At 36.6% G+C, this 15,038-nt stretch overlaps 1 protein-coding gene across 1 annotated transcript in view; it reads right to left on the bottom strand.

The window, feature by feature from the left end:
* The window catches only part of LOC136040998 (phosphatidylserine synthase-like), a 31,390-nt gene extending 16,650 nt beyond the window's left edge, over nt 1-14,740 (bottom strand). The window contains exon 1 of the mRNA XM_065725493.1: nt 14,538-14,740. The gene's annotated coding sequence lies outside the window, so the exon portion shown is untranslated. The remainder of the gene's footprint in view (nt 1-14,537) is intronic.
* Nucleotides 14,741-15,038: the final 298 nt, after the last annotated feature.

The raw sequence follows: 15,038 nt of genomic DNA, 5'->3' as shown, positions 1-15,038 counted from the left end.
GGCAAACTATCAGCACCAATTCGATTAGCAACTTTATTTCCTTACTGTTTAAGCTCATCTTTAAAAAATGTAACTTTACCTCAAATATCTTCCGATTGCCAGGCCTGTCATGTCTGTATTTCCTGGCCCTGTAAAGTCCTTTCAACTAATCCACTTACTTGGTCCCTCCTATTCTCAAGCTCTAGACCATTCCCTCCACAGATGACTTAATACACAGTGATCTAATATACTCTTAACTCGGTAGGGCCACACCTTACCTCGGCCACACTTCAACATTTCTAAATAAGCCACCTTCATCCCCCACATCCTAGACATTCTTAAACCGTTTTCCCAAAGCCTAACCATATTAGCTAGCCTACGACTTCTGAAAGAAAACAAACCTGAATCACCTCTAGCTATCAAACTATTTGTAAGATTATTTATCCCAAGTCACTTCTTATAATATCCTAGGTGCGCTGTTTCTAGCTTACCCCTTACACCACATACTATACAGCATATTCTGCCTGTTTTTTTGTTATTTTTTTTTAATATAGGTAGGTTATTCCAAAATTCCTTTTTTTTCTTCATTATTTTTATTTGTCATGCTTTGTGGCTGCTTAATTTTAACTGGGGGGTGATGTAAGATTTTCTGCAAAGAAAATTTCCGAGGGGTTTTCCAAGTGAGGCGAGATTTTCTAAGGAAATAGGCCAGATCCCCAAATTCAAATCCTTAGCCGTTCCTTAAGATGCTGCAGATGCGCCCCTTTGATCAAATGAATGCCCAGTGTCATTTGATTTAATTCAACATCCCCTTTAACATTCCGTGAAGTCTTACCTTAATACTATAAGCATTTTCTGACACACCAAGGATCAAACATTCCCCATTTTTCCAGTGATAAATCCTTCATGTAATCAATGGGCGAATTACAGAGTTTCCAATCCTTGCCCCGGGGGCTCTGCAGGGCATGGCATCCCTGGAGGAAGTTATTAGAAGTTATGTCTAGTTATTAGACATTTGGTCTAATTTGAACAAAACGACTTTGAAATTCCTTTAAGTGCTGAGGGGACATCTAAAAAGTATCTGGGGGACTGTGTGCCCTCTAATCATCTTTCAAAATTCTAACTTTTACTTAATATCCAAAGCCGTTCATTGGATATTGCTGATACGCCCTTTTGAGAACCAGCATGCACAAATTACATTTTGATTCTGTCCATCACTCCCCCTCCTCCTTAAAATTTAATGAGTTTTCCCTTGATAACTTAAGCCTTTTTTCAGACCCAGGATCAAATATCCCCCCTTTTCCCAATTAAAAAAATCCTATATTAAACGCATAACTTACAGTCCTTGTCCCAGGGATGTTGGGGGGTCATATTATCCCTAGAGGCATAGTTATTTCAGCTTTGAACTATTTTGACCAAAATGACTAACTCAAATTTTGTATCAGATGTCTCTAGGGGAAGGGCAGCTAATGAGGGCGTGGGATGGGGGCTGGATGCCCTCCGATCCCTTTCGACTCTTAAGAAGGGAACTTTTGATTTCTAATCGAATGAGTCACCTCCAAAGTTTTTACGACCAAGTTTTCCGTATGAAGTGATTCTTGAAAAATAAACAAATAATACCTTGAACCCTTTTGGTTTTTATGGCACTTGGTATTAACCAAGTGACATATAACAATCGCAAATTCTGTCGGTCTGTCAGTCCCGGTTTTTATACTTTAGGCACTTCCAGGTAAGCTAGGCCGATGACATTTGGCAGGCGTATCAGGGACCGGACCAGATTAAATTAGAAATAGCCGTTTTCCCGATTTGACCATCTGGGGGGGGGGGTGGAGGGCCCGTTAACTCGGAAAAAATAAAAAAAATTGAAGTATTTTTAACTTACGAACGGGTGATCGGATCTCAATGAAATTTGATATTTAGAAGGATTATTCCGAAAAATTAGATAAAATGAGGTATTTATAACAAAAGAACGGGTGATCGGATCTCAATGAAATTTGGAAGGATATCGTGTCTCAGAGCTCTTACTTTAAATCCTGAACAGATCTGGTGACATCGGGGGGGGGGGGGAGAGTTGGGAAGGGGGAACCTGAAACTTGGAAGACAGAGTGGAGGGATCAGGATGAAACTTGGTGGGAAGAAGAAGCAAAAGTCTTAGATACATGATTGACATAACTGGAATGGATCCGCTCTCTTTGGTGTAGTTGAGGGGGGAGGGGTTAATTCTGAAAAATTCGAAAAAAATTAGGTATTTTTAACTTACGAACGGGTGATCGGATCTCAGTGAAATTTAATATTTAGAAGGATATCGTGTCTCAAAGCTCTTATTTTAAGTCCTGACCGGATCTGGTGACATTGGGGGGAGTTTGGAGTGGGGGAACCTAAAATCATGGAAAACGCTTAGATTGGAGGGATCGGGATGAAACTTGGTGGGAAAAATAAGCAGAAGTCTTAGATACGTGATTTACATAATTGGAACGGATCCGCTCTATTGGGGGGGGGGGGAGTTAATTCTGAAAAATTGGAAAAATGACGTATTTTTAACTTACGAAGGAGTGATCGGAACTTCGTGAAACTTCATATTTAGAAGTGACTCAGATCTCTTATTTTAAATCTTAACTGGATCCAGCGTAATTGGGGGGGGGGGGCAGTTGAGGGGAACCGGAAATCTTAGAAAATACTTAAAGCGGTGACATCAGGATGAAACTGGATGGGAAGAATAAAAACCTGTCTAAGACACGTGACTGACATAATCAGACCAGATCTACTGTCCATGGTGGAGTTGGGGGGGGGGAGGGCTAATTTTGAAAATTGAGGTATTTGTAACTTAATAAAGGGTGACCAGATGTTAATGAAATTTGATATTTAGAAGGGTCTTGCGCTTTAAAGCTCTAATATTAAATTCCGACCAGATACTGTTACTTAGATGGGAGTTGGAGGGGGAAACCGGAATTCTTGGAAAACGTGAAAATTGGGGTATTTTTATCTCACGAATAGGAGATCGGAACTTAATGAAATCTGATATTTAGAAGGAATTCATGTCTCAAAGCTTTTATTTCAAATCCCGACTAGATCTTTTGACATTGGGGGGAGTTGGAGGGGGAAATCTTTGAAAACACTTGGAATCGGGATGAAGCTTGGTGAATAGAATATGCAAATGTCCTTGATACGTTATTGACGGAACCGTTCTGGATTCACTCTCTTTGGTTGAGCTGGGGGGGGGGGAGGTGTTCAGTGATTTGGCGAGTTTGGTGCTTCTGGACGTGCTAGGACGATGAAAATGGATGGCGTGTCAGGGAGCTGCACAAATTGACTTGATAAAGTTGTTTTCCCAGATTCAACCATCTGGCGGGCTAAAGGGAGAGGTATTTAGAAGGATATCGTGGCTCAGAGCTCTTATTTTAAATCCTGACCGGCATTAAGCCTCTTATTTTCCTTTTAAATCAATCTATTGATTCATAGAATTTTGCTAGAGCTCATACCATATGATCTCTTGGCTCTTAGCTCTTCTTGCCTCGTCACAAGTGTCATATGAGCTCTTAGCTCTTGTTTACTATAGACAATGCTAGAGAGTTGTCTCTGATATTTGATAAAAATAGGTTAAATTTAAATAATTGATCTGGAAAGAAAACTTGTAGAAAATCTTGTTCTCCAATGAAAACTAGAATTCAAACTGTATCTATAGATTTACGGAATTTGCAATCAAGGGAGAAAACATAATAAGTTAAATTAAAAAGAAATCTACAAAATTTCAGCAAATAAAGTTCAAAAAAATAAAAACATTGAAAAAATACTTGCCGTAAAGACTGTTGCATATACATCTGGTGTATACTCTGAAAGGACTGGGCTTATTTATTCTCTTTGAGAAACCTGTTTATTGCTGAAGGGTTTTAATGTAAAGGTTGTCATATAAAGGGTAATTGTAATATCATTTCTGCGACTTAAAGTGGGTAATCCGCCTGTGCTTTAAAGGGTAATTATAACATCATCTCTGCGATTTAAAGTGGGTAATCCGCCACAAATCGTACCTTAGCAGTATAAAAGTCTATTTACGAATGTCCATTGAAAGAATAAAAGGGCAGCCTAAGGAAAATAATCGCGAATATCAAAGGAAAAAGCAAGTTATTTGAAAATTAGTCATACTTCCATTGTCCTAATTGATCGGTCTTAATAAACCGTCATTAGTAATTGGGCTGCATGCGTTCTTTTGTAAGGTCTAATAATTCAATAAAAAAGAAAACAGTGAAATGCTTGGCTGCAAATCCGAGGGTATAATAATTTGAGTTTTGCTTGAACACAAGCAGACAAGACACACTGTGCGACAGCAGCCTGAGTTTACTTTCCAGGCCCAGCTAAAACTTTTAGTCTTAAAGCTTATCTGGAAGCATTCCTCTGGTCTCTGGTCACGAATATTTGTTGAAAAGTTTAGGCTGTTTCACCAACACTAACTATTTGAAAAGACTGGCTTTACTAATATATGGCTCACCCGTCTAAGAGATAAAGTCTATTCAAGAGAACCACCAGATTTTTTCTTGGTCGGGGGCAAAATTATAACCTGAGGAAAAAACGAATTATTTTATAGACCACAGTGTTTTTCCTCTTACAAAACTGATAGGGAGTAAACGGGTTTAACTTAAATAAAGCAGTGGAACGAGAAAAAAAAAAACTAAAAAAAAATTAAACAATATAAAGAACGGAAATTTCGACTCCTAGCCCGGGAACCTTTATAATAGAAAAAAGAAATCAAAGGAAAACAAACGTGAGATATTTAAAACACTTTGAGAACTGCAAATACTGTAATTGCCTGACTATAAAGAGGAGAAATGTCTGCTGCACTAGTGACATTCATTTGTTTTTTCGGTGATTAGTCAGACAATTACAGTATTTACAATTCTGGAATTGTTTAAATGTGAATTGTATTTATTTATTTGTTTTTGTTGTTGTTCAATTTTTTTTTATTGTGCTGATCTTTGTTTTCTTTGGATGAGTTATGGTTTCTTTTTCCTTCAATTTTTTTCTGCTGAAAAAGGCTCCTGGACATGGAGTCGAAATTTTTTTCTTTTTTTATTGATTAATTTTTTATCTTTTGTCTTCTTCTGCTGCTTTGCTTAAATTAAATTTGTTTATTCTCTATCAATTTTGTAAAAGGAAAAAGTGTCAATTACGACCAATTAAAAAACACCTTATAAATTTATCTGAAGGCTTATGGAAAGATAGAACATCAAAATACACATTGTAAGTCCTCAGGTCCACACAAACACCCCTCTATCTACACCAAGATCCATCGAAAATCCTCCAAAATAGTTTATGTGCAATTATACATGACTATAAACGTTTTTATCAAGTCTTAAATGAATCAACTGAGCAAAATAAAGCTTAAAATAAATGTCTATAGGCTACTCCATTTTAGCCGCTTATTTCATATAGATTTTATATGACTTTTTGTTGATTGATTTTGTTGATGATTCTTTGTAATAAGATTCTTTTCGAGTGAATGTACCACTGTAAGACATTAAATTAAAACAAGAGCTAAGAGCTCATACGGCACTTGTGACGAGGTCAGAAGAGCCGAGAGCCAAGAGCTCATATGGTATGACCTCTAGCAAAATTATAAGAATCAATACATTGCTTTAAAAGAAAATCAGAGGCTTAATGCCGGCCAGGATTTAAAATAAGAGCTCTGAGTCACAAGGTCCTTCAAAATATGAAAATTCTTTAAGATCCGATCCCCCACTCTATGTTAAAAATGCCTCAATTTTTCTAATTTTTCTTCTCCCTTCAGCGCCCCAGATGGTCGAATCGTGGAAAACAACTTTATCAAGTCAATCTGTGCAGCTCCCTGATACGCCTACCAATTTTCATCGTCCTAGCACGTCAAGAAGCACCAACACCGCTAAATTACTGAACCCCACCCCCTAACTCCCCCAAGGAGCGCGGATCCAGTCCGATTACGTCAATCACGTATCTAGGACATTTATGAGCGTTTTCCAAGGTTTCCGGTTTCCCCTTCCAACTCCCCCCAATGTCAACAGATCTGGTCGTGATTTGAAATGAGAAATCCAAGACATAAGTTCCTTCTAAATATCAAATCTCATTAAGATCCGGTCACCCGTTCTTAAGTTAAAAATGCCTCAATTTTTTCAAATTAACAACCCCCAGCTCCCCCAAAGAGAACGGATCCGTACCAATTATGTCAATCTCGTATCTATGACTTGTGCTTATACTATCCATCAACTTTGATCCCGATCTCTACACTCCAAGCGTTTTCCAAGATTTCCGGTTTCCAAGATTTTTCCCTCTCCAACCCTGTATGTCCCCGGGTGTCGATTCGAATTGAAAGTGGAGTTTCTGGGACATAAGATTATTCTATATATCGACCTTCATTAAGATCAGATCACCCATTCGTAAGATACCTTGATTTTCATGTTTTCCAAGAATTCTTCTTTTCCCCTCCAACTCCCTTCAATGTCCCAGAATCTGGTCGGGATTTAAAATGAGAGTTCTAAAGAACAAGGTCCTTCAAAATATCAAAATTCATTAAGATCTGATCACCCGTTCGTAAGTTACAAATACCTCAATTTTTCTAATTTTCCTCTCCCTTCAGCCCCCCAGATGGTCGAATCAGGGCAAACGACTTTATCAAGTCAATTTGCGCAGCTCTCTGACACGCCTACTAATTTTCATCGTCCTAGCACGTCAGGAAGCACCAAACTCGCCAAAGCACTGAACCCCACCACCTAACCTCCCCAAAGAGAGCGGATCCAGTCCGGTTACGTCAATCACGTATCTATGACATTTATGAGCGTTTTCCAAGATTTCCGGTTTCCCCCTCAACCCCCCCCCCCAATGTCAACAGATCTGGTCGTGATTTGAAATAAGAAATCTGAGACATGAGTTCCTTCTAAATATCAAATTTCATTAAGATCCGGTCACCCGTTCTTAAATTAATTACTAAAAAAAAAAACAGTTTTTTTAACTGAAAGTAAGGAGCGACATTAAAACTTAAAACGAACAGAAATTACTCTGTATATGAAATGAGTTGTCCCCTCCGCAATCCCTCACTTTTTACGCTAAAGCTTTTAATTGTTTTAAAAAGCAGAATTGTGGCAAAGAGTCAAACTTTAGCGTAAAGAGCGAGGGATTGCGGAGGGGACAACCCATTTAATATACGAAATAATTTCTGTTCGTTTTAAGTTTTAATGTCGCTCCTTACTTTCAGTTAAAAAAACTAGTTTTTTTAGTAATTTCTGAAGTTCTTTACACTAAATCGTAAGTTTTGTCCCAATTCTTTAAGAATGACCCCTGAATCAGAAAGGCCTTAGAGTAAGTAGTTAAAATTACTAAAAATACCATAGTATAAAGAGCGAGGTATTTATCTCCTCCTAGATACCTCGCTCTTTATGCTAAAGTATTTTTAGAACCCCTCATATGCGTAATAATCTCTGTTCGTTTTAAGTTTCAATGCTACTCTTTACTCTCAACTGAAAAAAACTTTTCCATGTCAATTTTTTCATTGTTTTTTTTTTGTAATTTTAGAAAATCCTGCGCCCTTTTCATTGAATTTCTGTTCCCCCATGACATATTTATCCAAGGAAAGATCCTCCCAAATAGCCCCTCTCCTCAACCCCACCCCCAAACCAAAAAAAATCCCCTGAAAACGACTGTACACTTCCCAATAACCATTATTATATGTAAACACTGATCGAAGTTTGTAACTCGCAGCCCCTCCCCCAGGGACTGTAGGGGAGTAAGTCATTTCCAAAGACATAGTTATTATGGTTTTTGACTATGCGGAACAAAATAGCTATCTCAAAATTTTGATCTGTTGACTTTGGAGAAAAAATGAGCGTGGGAGGGGGCCTAGGTGCCCTCCAATTTTTTTGGTCACTTAAAAAGGGCACTAGAAATTTTCATTTCCGTTAGAATGAGCCCTCTTGCAACATTCTAGGACCACTTGGTCGATACGATGACCCCAGGGGAAAAGAAAAAAAAAAAAACAAGCAAATAAACACGCACCCGTGATTTGTCTTCTTGCAAAAAATACGAAATTCCACATTGTTGTAGATAGGACCTTGAAAATTTTGCTATAGGGTTCTCTGATACGTCAAATGCGATGGTGTGATTTTCGTTAAGATTCTGTGACTTTTAGGGGGTGTTTGCCCCTATTTTCTAAAATAAGGCAAATTTTTTCAGGCTCGTAACTTTTGATGACAAAGACTAAATTTGATGAAACTTATATATTTAAAATCATCATGAAAATTTGATTCTTTTGATGTATATTTTAGTATCAAAAATCCGTTTTTTAGAGTTTCGTTTACTATTGAGCCGGGTCGCTCCTTACTACAGTTTGTTACCACGAACTGTTTGAAAATACCTCAATTTTTCCAATTTTTCCAAATTAACAACCCCCGGTTCCCCCAAAGAGAATGGATCCTCACCAATTATGTCAATTTCGTATCTATGACTTGTGCTTATACTATCCATCAAGTTTCATCCCAATTTCTCCACTCCAAGTGTTTTCCAAGATTTCCGGTTTCCAAGATTTTGTTTCCCCCCTCTAACCCTCTATGTCCCCGGATCCGATTCGAATTGAAAGTGGAGCTTCTGGGACATAAGATTCTTCTATATATCGAGCGTCATTAAGATCAGATTACCCATTCGTAAGATACCTCGATTTTCACATTTTCCAAGAATTCTAGTTTTCCCCTCCAACTCCCTTCGATGTCCCCGAATCTGGTCGGGATTTAAAATTAAAGTTCTAAAGCACAAGATCCTTCTAAATATCAAATTTCATTAAGATCTGATCACCCATTCGTAAGTTACAAGTACTTCATTTTTTCTAATTTTTCTGAATTACTTCCCCCCCAACTCCACTAAAGCGAGCGGATCCGCTCCGGTTATGCCAGTCACCTATCTTGGACTTGTGCTTATTCTTTGCACCAAGTTTCATCCTGATCTCTCCGCTTTAAGCGTTTTTAAAGGTTTCCAGCCACCCCCCCACCGCCCTAATGACACTGTATCCGGTCGGGATTGCAAATAAGAGATCTGAGTTTCGAGGTCGTTCTAAATATGAAATTTCATTAAGATACGATCACTCTTTTGTAAGTTAAACATACCTAATTTTTCTATTTTTTTTAGATTTAACCCTCCCCCCCAACTCTCCCAAAGAGAGCAGATCCGTTCCGGTTATTTCAATCCCGTATCTAGGACTTGTGCTTATTTTCCACCAAGTTTCATCCTGATCCCTCCACTCTAAGCGTTTTCCAAGATTTTATGTTCTGCCCCTACTTCCCCTTCACTGCATCCGGTCATGATTTAAAATATGCAATATGAGACATGATATCCTTCCAAACATAAATTTCATTAAGATCCAATCACTCCTTCGTAAGGTAAAAATACCTCTTTTTTTATTTTTCAAAATTAACCCTCCTCTCCCCCCACTCCCCCGAAGAGAGCAGATCCTTTCCGGTTATGTCAATCATGTATCTAGGACTTGTGCTTATTTTTCTCACCAAGTTTCATCCCTATCCCTCCACTCTGACTTTAGCCACCCCCCCTCAATGTCACCAGATCCAGTCGGAATTTAAAATAAGAGCTCTGAGACACGATATCCTTCCAAACTTAAAATTTCATTAAGATCTGACCACTCCTTTGTAAGTTAAAAATACCTCGTTTTTTCTAATTTTTCAGAATTAACCCCCCCCCCCCTAACTCCCCTAAACAGAGCAGATCCATTCCGGTTATGTCAATCATGTATCTAGGACTTCTGCTTATTTTTCCCACAAAGTTTCATCCCAATCCCTCCACTCTAAGCATTTTCCGAGATTTTAGGTTCTCCCATCCAACTCCCCCCAATGTCATCAGATCTGGTCGGGATTTAAAATAAGAGCTCAGAGACACGATATCCTTACAAACATAAAATTTCATTAAGATCCCATACCCATTCATAAGTTAAAAATACATTATTTTTTCTATTATTTCCAAATTAACTGGCCTCCCCCACTCCCCCCCCAGGTGGTCAAATCGGAAAAACGACTATCTTTAATTTAATCTGGTCCGGTCCATGATACGCCTGCCAAATTTCATTGTCCCAGCTAACCTGGAAGTGCCTAAAGTAGCAAAACCAGGACAGACCAACAGAATTTGCAATTGCTATGTCACTTGGTTAATACCAAGTGCCATAAAAACAAACAAGTTTTTTCAACTTAAAGTAAGGAGCAACGTTAAAACTTAAAACAAACAAAATTATAATGTATGGAGGGATTCACCCCCCCCCCCCCCGTCAGTACCCTGCTGTTTATGGTGAAGTTCAAATTTTGTTCTGATTCTTTAAGAATAGCCCCTGAATCACAATGGCCGTGTAATTAGAATAAGCAGCTCTTTTGAAAGTAATAAAAAAACTTTAGCGTAAAGAGCAAGGTGTTGGTGAGGGGGCGAACCCCTTCATATACGTAATAATTTCTGTTCGTTTTAAGTTTTAATGCTGCTCTTTACTTTCAGTTGAAAAAACTTGTTTTTTATTTAATCTCTGATCGTTTTTTAAATAATGCCGGGAAATCCAGCACCCATTCATGGAAAATTCCCTTTCTCCATGAAAACGTCCTCCCACGTACCCCTACAAACAGATGAACATGCATCTGGCAATCTTTCTTCTGGCAAAAAAATACAAAATTCCACATTTTTGCATATAGGAGCTTGAAACCTCTACAGTTATGGTTATTAAATATGTTGAATCTGACGGTGTGATTTGCATTAACATTCTATGACTTTTAGGGGGTTTTTTCCCTCTTTTTTCGAGAATAATACAAATTTTCTTGGGTTTACAGACTAGACTTGACAAAACTTAAGTATTTGAAATCAGCATCAAAATTCAATTCTTTTCATGTATCTATTGGTATCAAAATTCCGTTTTTAAGAGCTTTGGTTACTATTGAGCCATGTGGCTCCTTAATTACAGTTTGTTACCATGAACAGTATGACTGCCTCTGAAAGAGGGAAGCTTAATACATTTAATCTTTCAATAGTTTTGAATCAATTGGCGGTATCAGAATTTTCGTCTCATAGCTTGTTCTTCCTATTTGAGGCAAAATTGTTGCTTTGCAAAATAAAATAGCACAAAACTCTACTTAACTGTGGCACCATCTTCTTTAAAAACTGAAAAAGGACAGTAGATTTTTTAAGTTTCACTCAAATCAACCTTTTCCTTTTTTTAAGATCACTGGTTCATCACCCCAGGGGAAAACCCAATAAACAAATATAGATTAAAATAAAAACAAATAAAACCAATAAAGACAAATAAATAAATGGGCTCTGTGATAATTCCTGGGAACAGTGCAAAATTTCACAATTTTAAAGATATGGGGCTTGAAACCTCTGGAATAGAGTGTTCTAATACAGTTGACTCTTGCTAGCTCAAAATTCTTTGAGTTCTGTACAGTTTGACTTATGTATAGTTCAAATTATACAGGTCATTCTACATATTAAGGTTGTTTACATGTTGCAACCAGCATACAGGGTACTGACTATCAGAGGTCTGATCAAAAAAAACTTCAAGATACAGACAAACTTTTACTTGCAGAGATACAGAGACAAACTTTTACTTGCAGAGGTAAAGAGAAAAGTAGATGATGACTTATCTACTGAATTTTGAGCTATATTGGTAATTTTCGGGTCACCTCAAGGTACAGAGGCAAAATATAACCACAATAATACATTTATTTTGCTAGGGAACAGAATCTTAACAGAATTTGATACAAAAATATGTTAAAAAAAATTAATACATATCAAAGCTTACACAATGCAACCTGTATAGGCTACTGGGGTTTTGACTAACAGAGGTCTGTTGGAAAAATGTCAAGATACAGAGGTAAAGAGAAAATAAGATGATGACTTATCTACTGCAGTTTGAGTTATAGAGGTAATTTTTGAGTCACTTCAAATAACAGAGGTAAAGTATAACCACAAAATTATCTTGACTTATGCATGTTTTTTCTTCGACTTAGACAGGTTTTACCAAGGGGACTGAAAACAATTTGAGATATCAAGGTAGCTGGTGTAATTTTCACAAAGATCGTTTGTCCTTTTGAGGACAAACACAAAGATTTTAAAAGATCATCAGAGGTGGACTCTCGCTGAGCTTACAGAGTCACACCACTGACCCCCATCCCAAACTAAATAATTGTGTACACTAGGATTTGAGTGGAGATAATATTCCATTAAAACCTTCAAACACACTTCAAAACACCTTCCAAGGACACACTTTGGTAAATATTTTGCTATTTTTATTATTGACTCAAGGATAAAGTGAAATACCACTGTACTGTTTTTTATGCTCTTTCTGAATATGATAGTCACTTTTCTTGCCCTTTGATAGTCACTTTTCTTTCCCTTTTAGGACCCTTGAAAATAATTGCATCATACTATATTTTTTGGATATAGCCCTAAAAATGGGTTATAACATTTGTTTTAAGCTTACTATTTAATTGTAAATCTGTTTTGTGAAAGTTGTATCATTTATCAAAATTGACCTGTCAAGATTAAGCTGAATAAAAAAAAAATCTAAACAAATCTGCCATGTTTTCTTCTTATTCTGTTAGGCAGCTTAAAAACAGTAGTTTCACCAAGCCTATATATTGAAAAATATCAAAGACAATACAAGAAAAAAGGTAGCTAAAAAAACAGAGAAATTATTTTGAACTTTTTATCCAACTTAATTGTGATAAATCGATGCTTTTAAATTATTTAACTTTAAACAAATAGTTTTATAATCAAATAGTAAGTTTAAAACCAACATCTTAAAGCTTTTTTACACCCAACAGCTAGAACATTTTTGGTCATTTTCAAGGGTTCATAAAGGGCTAAATTTGAATTTACAGAAGAGGCAATTATTCTATCCAGAAAGAGCATAAAGAATGGCATCTAATAGTGTGTTAGCTTTATTTGTAATTGAATAATATGAACAGCAAAATATCTATCCATGCTTTAGTCTGTAGACACATCCCTGAAAGTTTCATTTCCTTAACCTAATCCCTTTCCAAGATAGCTAAACTAGAATTTTGCAAAATTCCCTTTGAAATAAATTATTGAATCTAGGTAAAAGTTTAGTTTCATCACAAGCTGTCTAAACTGGAAACTATGCTGCAAAGCAGGATAGACTATGCTGCAAAGCAGGATAGGTTTCATATTGTAGTACTTAGAAATGCTAATTCTAGGAGTGCATCCATTTCTGGTTGACCCCCCTCCTCTATGGGGTAAGCTAAAAATGCATAAAGTGGGCTTGATTATAGATAACATTACCTAGAGAGTGAAACATATTAGTCCATGAGCCCTGTGGGCAGTGGGATGAGGTCTGTATTCTATACTTAGGCTATTTAAGAAACCCTTTTTGAGGTTGTTTTTATTTTAGTTTTAGTTTTATCACTCTTTGTTGAATAAATATAGAATACAGACCATGCCCTGCTGCCTGCAGGGCTCATGGACTAATCTGTTTTATTCTATAGGTAGGAAAGTTAGCTGTAAGCAAGCTTACTTTACACATTTTTAGTTTTCCCCAAGAAAGAGGAGGGTCAACAAGAAATGGATATGCTTCTCTAATAATGACAAAGAAACAATATGTAATCATTAGAATCTTGCTAAATGCAGTAATATGCACTTTAGACAACTTGTGATGAAACTAAATATTTACCTGAATCTGGGTAAAATTCTAGTTAGCCTAATTGACTTCTTGCTATCTTGGAAAGGGTTTAGTTTAGGAAAATGAAAATTTTAGGGATGGGTATACAGGCTAAAGAATGTCCTGAGAAGGTATTTTAAAGTACCCCCCTCTATTCCTTCTCCCTCTGGAGGGTCCTGAAATTTGTCTACATGACAGGTCTATACCTATTGAAATTTTGACAGAACAAAATTTTACCTTAATTTTCAGTTACTAGTTGCTTTTTCTCTGCATTTAGTTCTGAAAATGCAATTCCTGTTATTTGAGTAGAATTTTGAGCCATATCAATATTTTTTTTCAAAATTCAGGAAATGTATTTGCACATCTTTAAAACCTTATAAAATGGAATTGAGTGAAGTTATGAAGCTGAAAACAATTTTGTTGTACTTCAATTAAGCAGAAGATCTATTTTGCAAGGTTTTACTTTTATAACACATATATTTTTAGAGGTCAACAAAGGTCAGGGCCCTCTAGAGGGAGAAGGAGCGGAGGTAGTTGCTTCAATATACCTTCCCAGGACATAGGACCTAATTTAGTCTGTAGATTCATCCCTGAAAGTTTCATTTTCCTAACCTAAACCCTTTCAGAGATAGCAAGAAGTCAATTAACTAGAATTTTACCCTGAATCTGTATGGAGAATTAAAAAGACATCAATTATAACATTCACTAGATGCTTCTTTTGTGTTCACTAAATTATAGACTAGGCCTATAGAAAACTAAAAGTTTGCAAAAAAAAGCAGCATCAAGTAGTATGTTCACCTTGTTTCTGTCATTAATGGAATCATGTGTGCATTCATTAAGGCCCCTCATCTACAATTTTACCAAAATAGGAGCATTCAACCAAACTTACCTAGTAAAAGAAGAGTACCTAAATAAGTACAGATAAGCATGCTGTAAGAAGCGTTAATGTATGGGGCTTGTAAAATTAGTCAATTGATATGTCGTCTACTGGCTTTTCATTTATTGTATGAAAATGATCCTCGTAGTCAGAAACTGAATTGGCATGCTTTCTTTGAGATGCCTTCCCCATTAAAGATAAAAGCAATTCCTAGTGAATATTTTCTATATAAGTAGTATATGAATACAATAAATCTGTTGCCAAAAATATTCCTGGATAAATATAGATAGCGTTTTGAAAACTAGAAGAAAGCGATGATGGTGCTTTTCTGGATTGATGCCATTTTAAATAAAGACGATAGTTAGTAAAGGAATATATATATTATTAGTTAATAAATAGTTAATAAAGGCGATTTTAAATAAATTAAACTTAGTGCCTTTTAAATAAAGGCACTAAGTTTCCACAAGAAAAAGGATAAAGCGAATGATGCAATAAGTATATTTTGAAGACAGT

Source organism: Artemia franciscana, chromosome 21, assembly GCF_032884065.1.
Source record: "Artemia franciscana chromosome 21, ASM3288406v1, whole genome shotgun sequence".
NCBI lineage: Eukaryota > Metazoa > Arthropoda > Branchiopoda > Anostraca > Artemiidae > Artemia > Artemia franciscana.
This window is presented reverse-complemented; position numbering and strand designations above follow the sequence as displayed.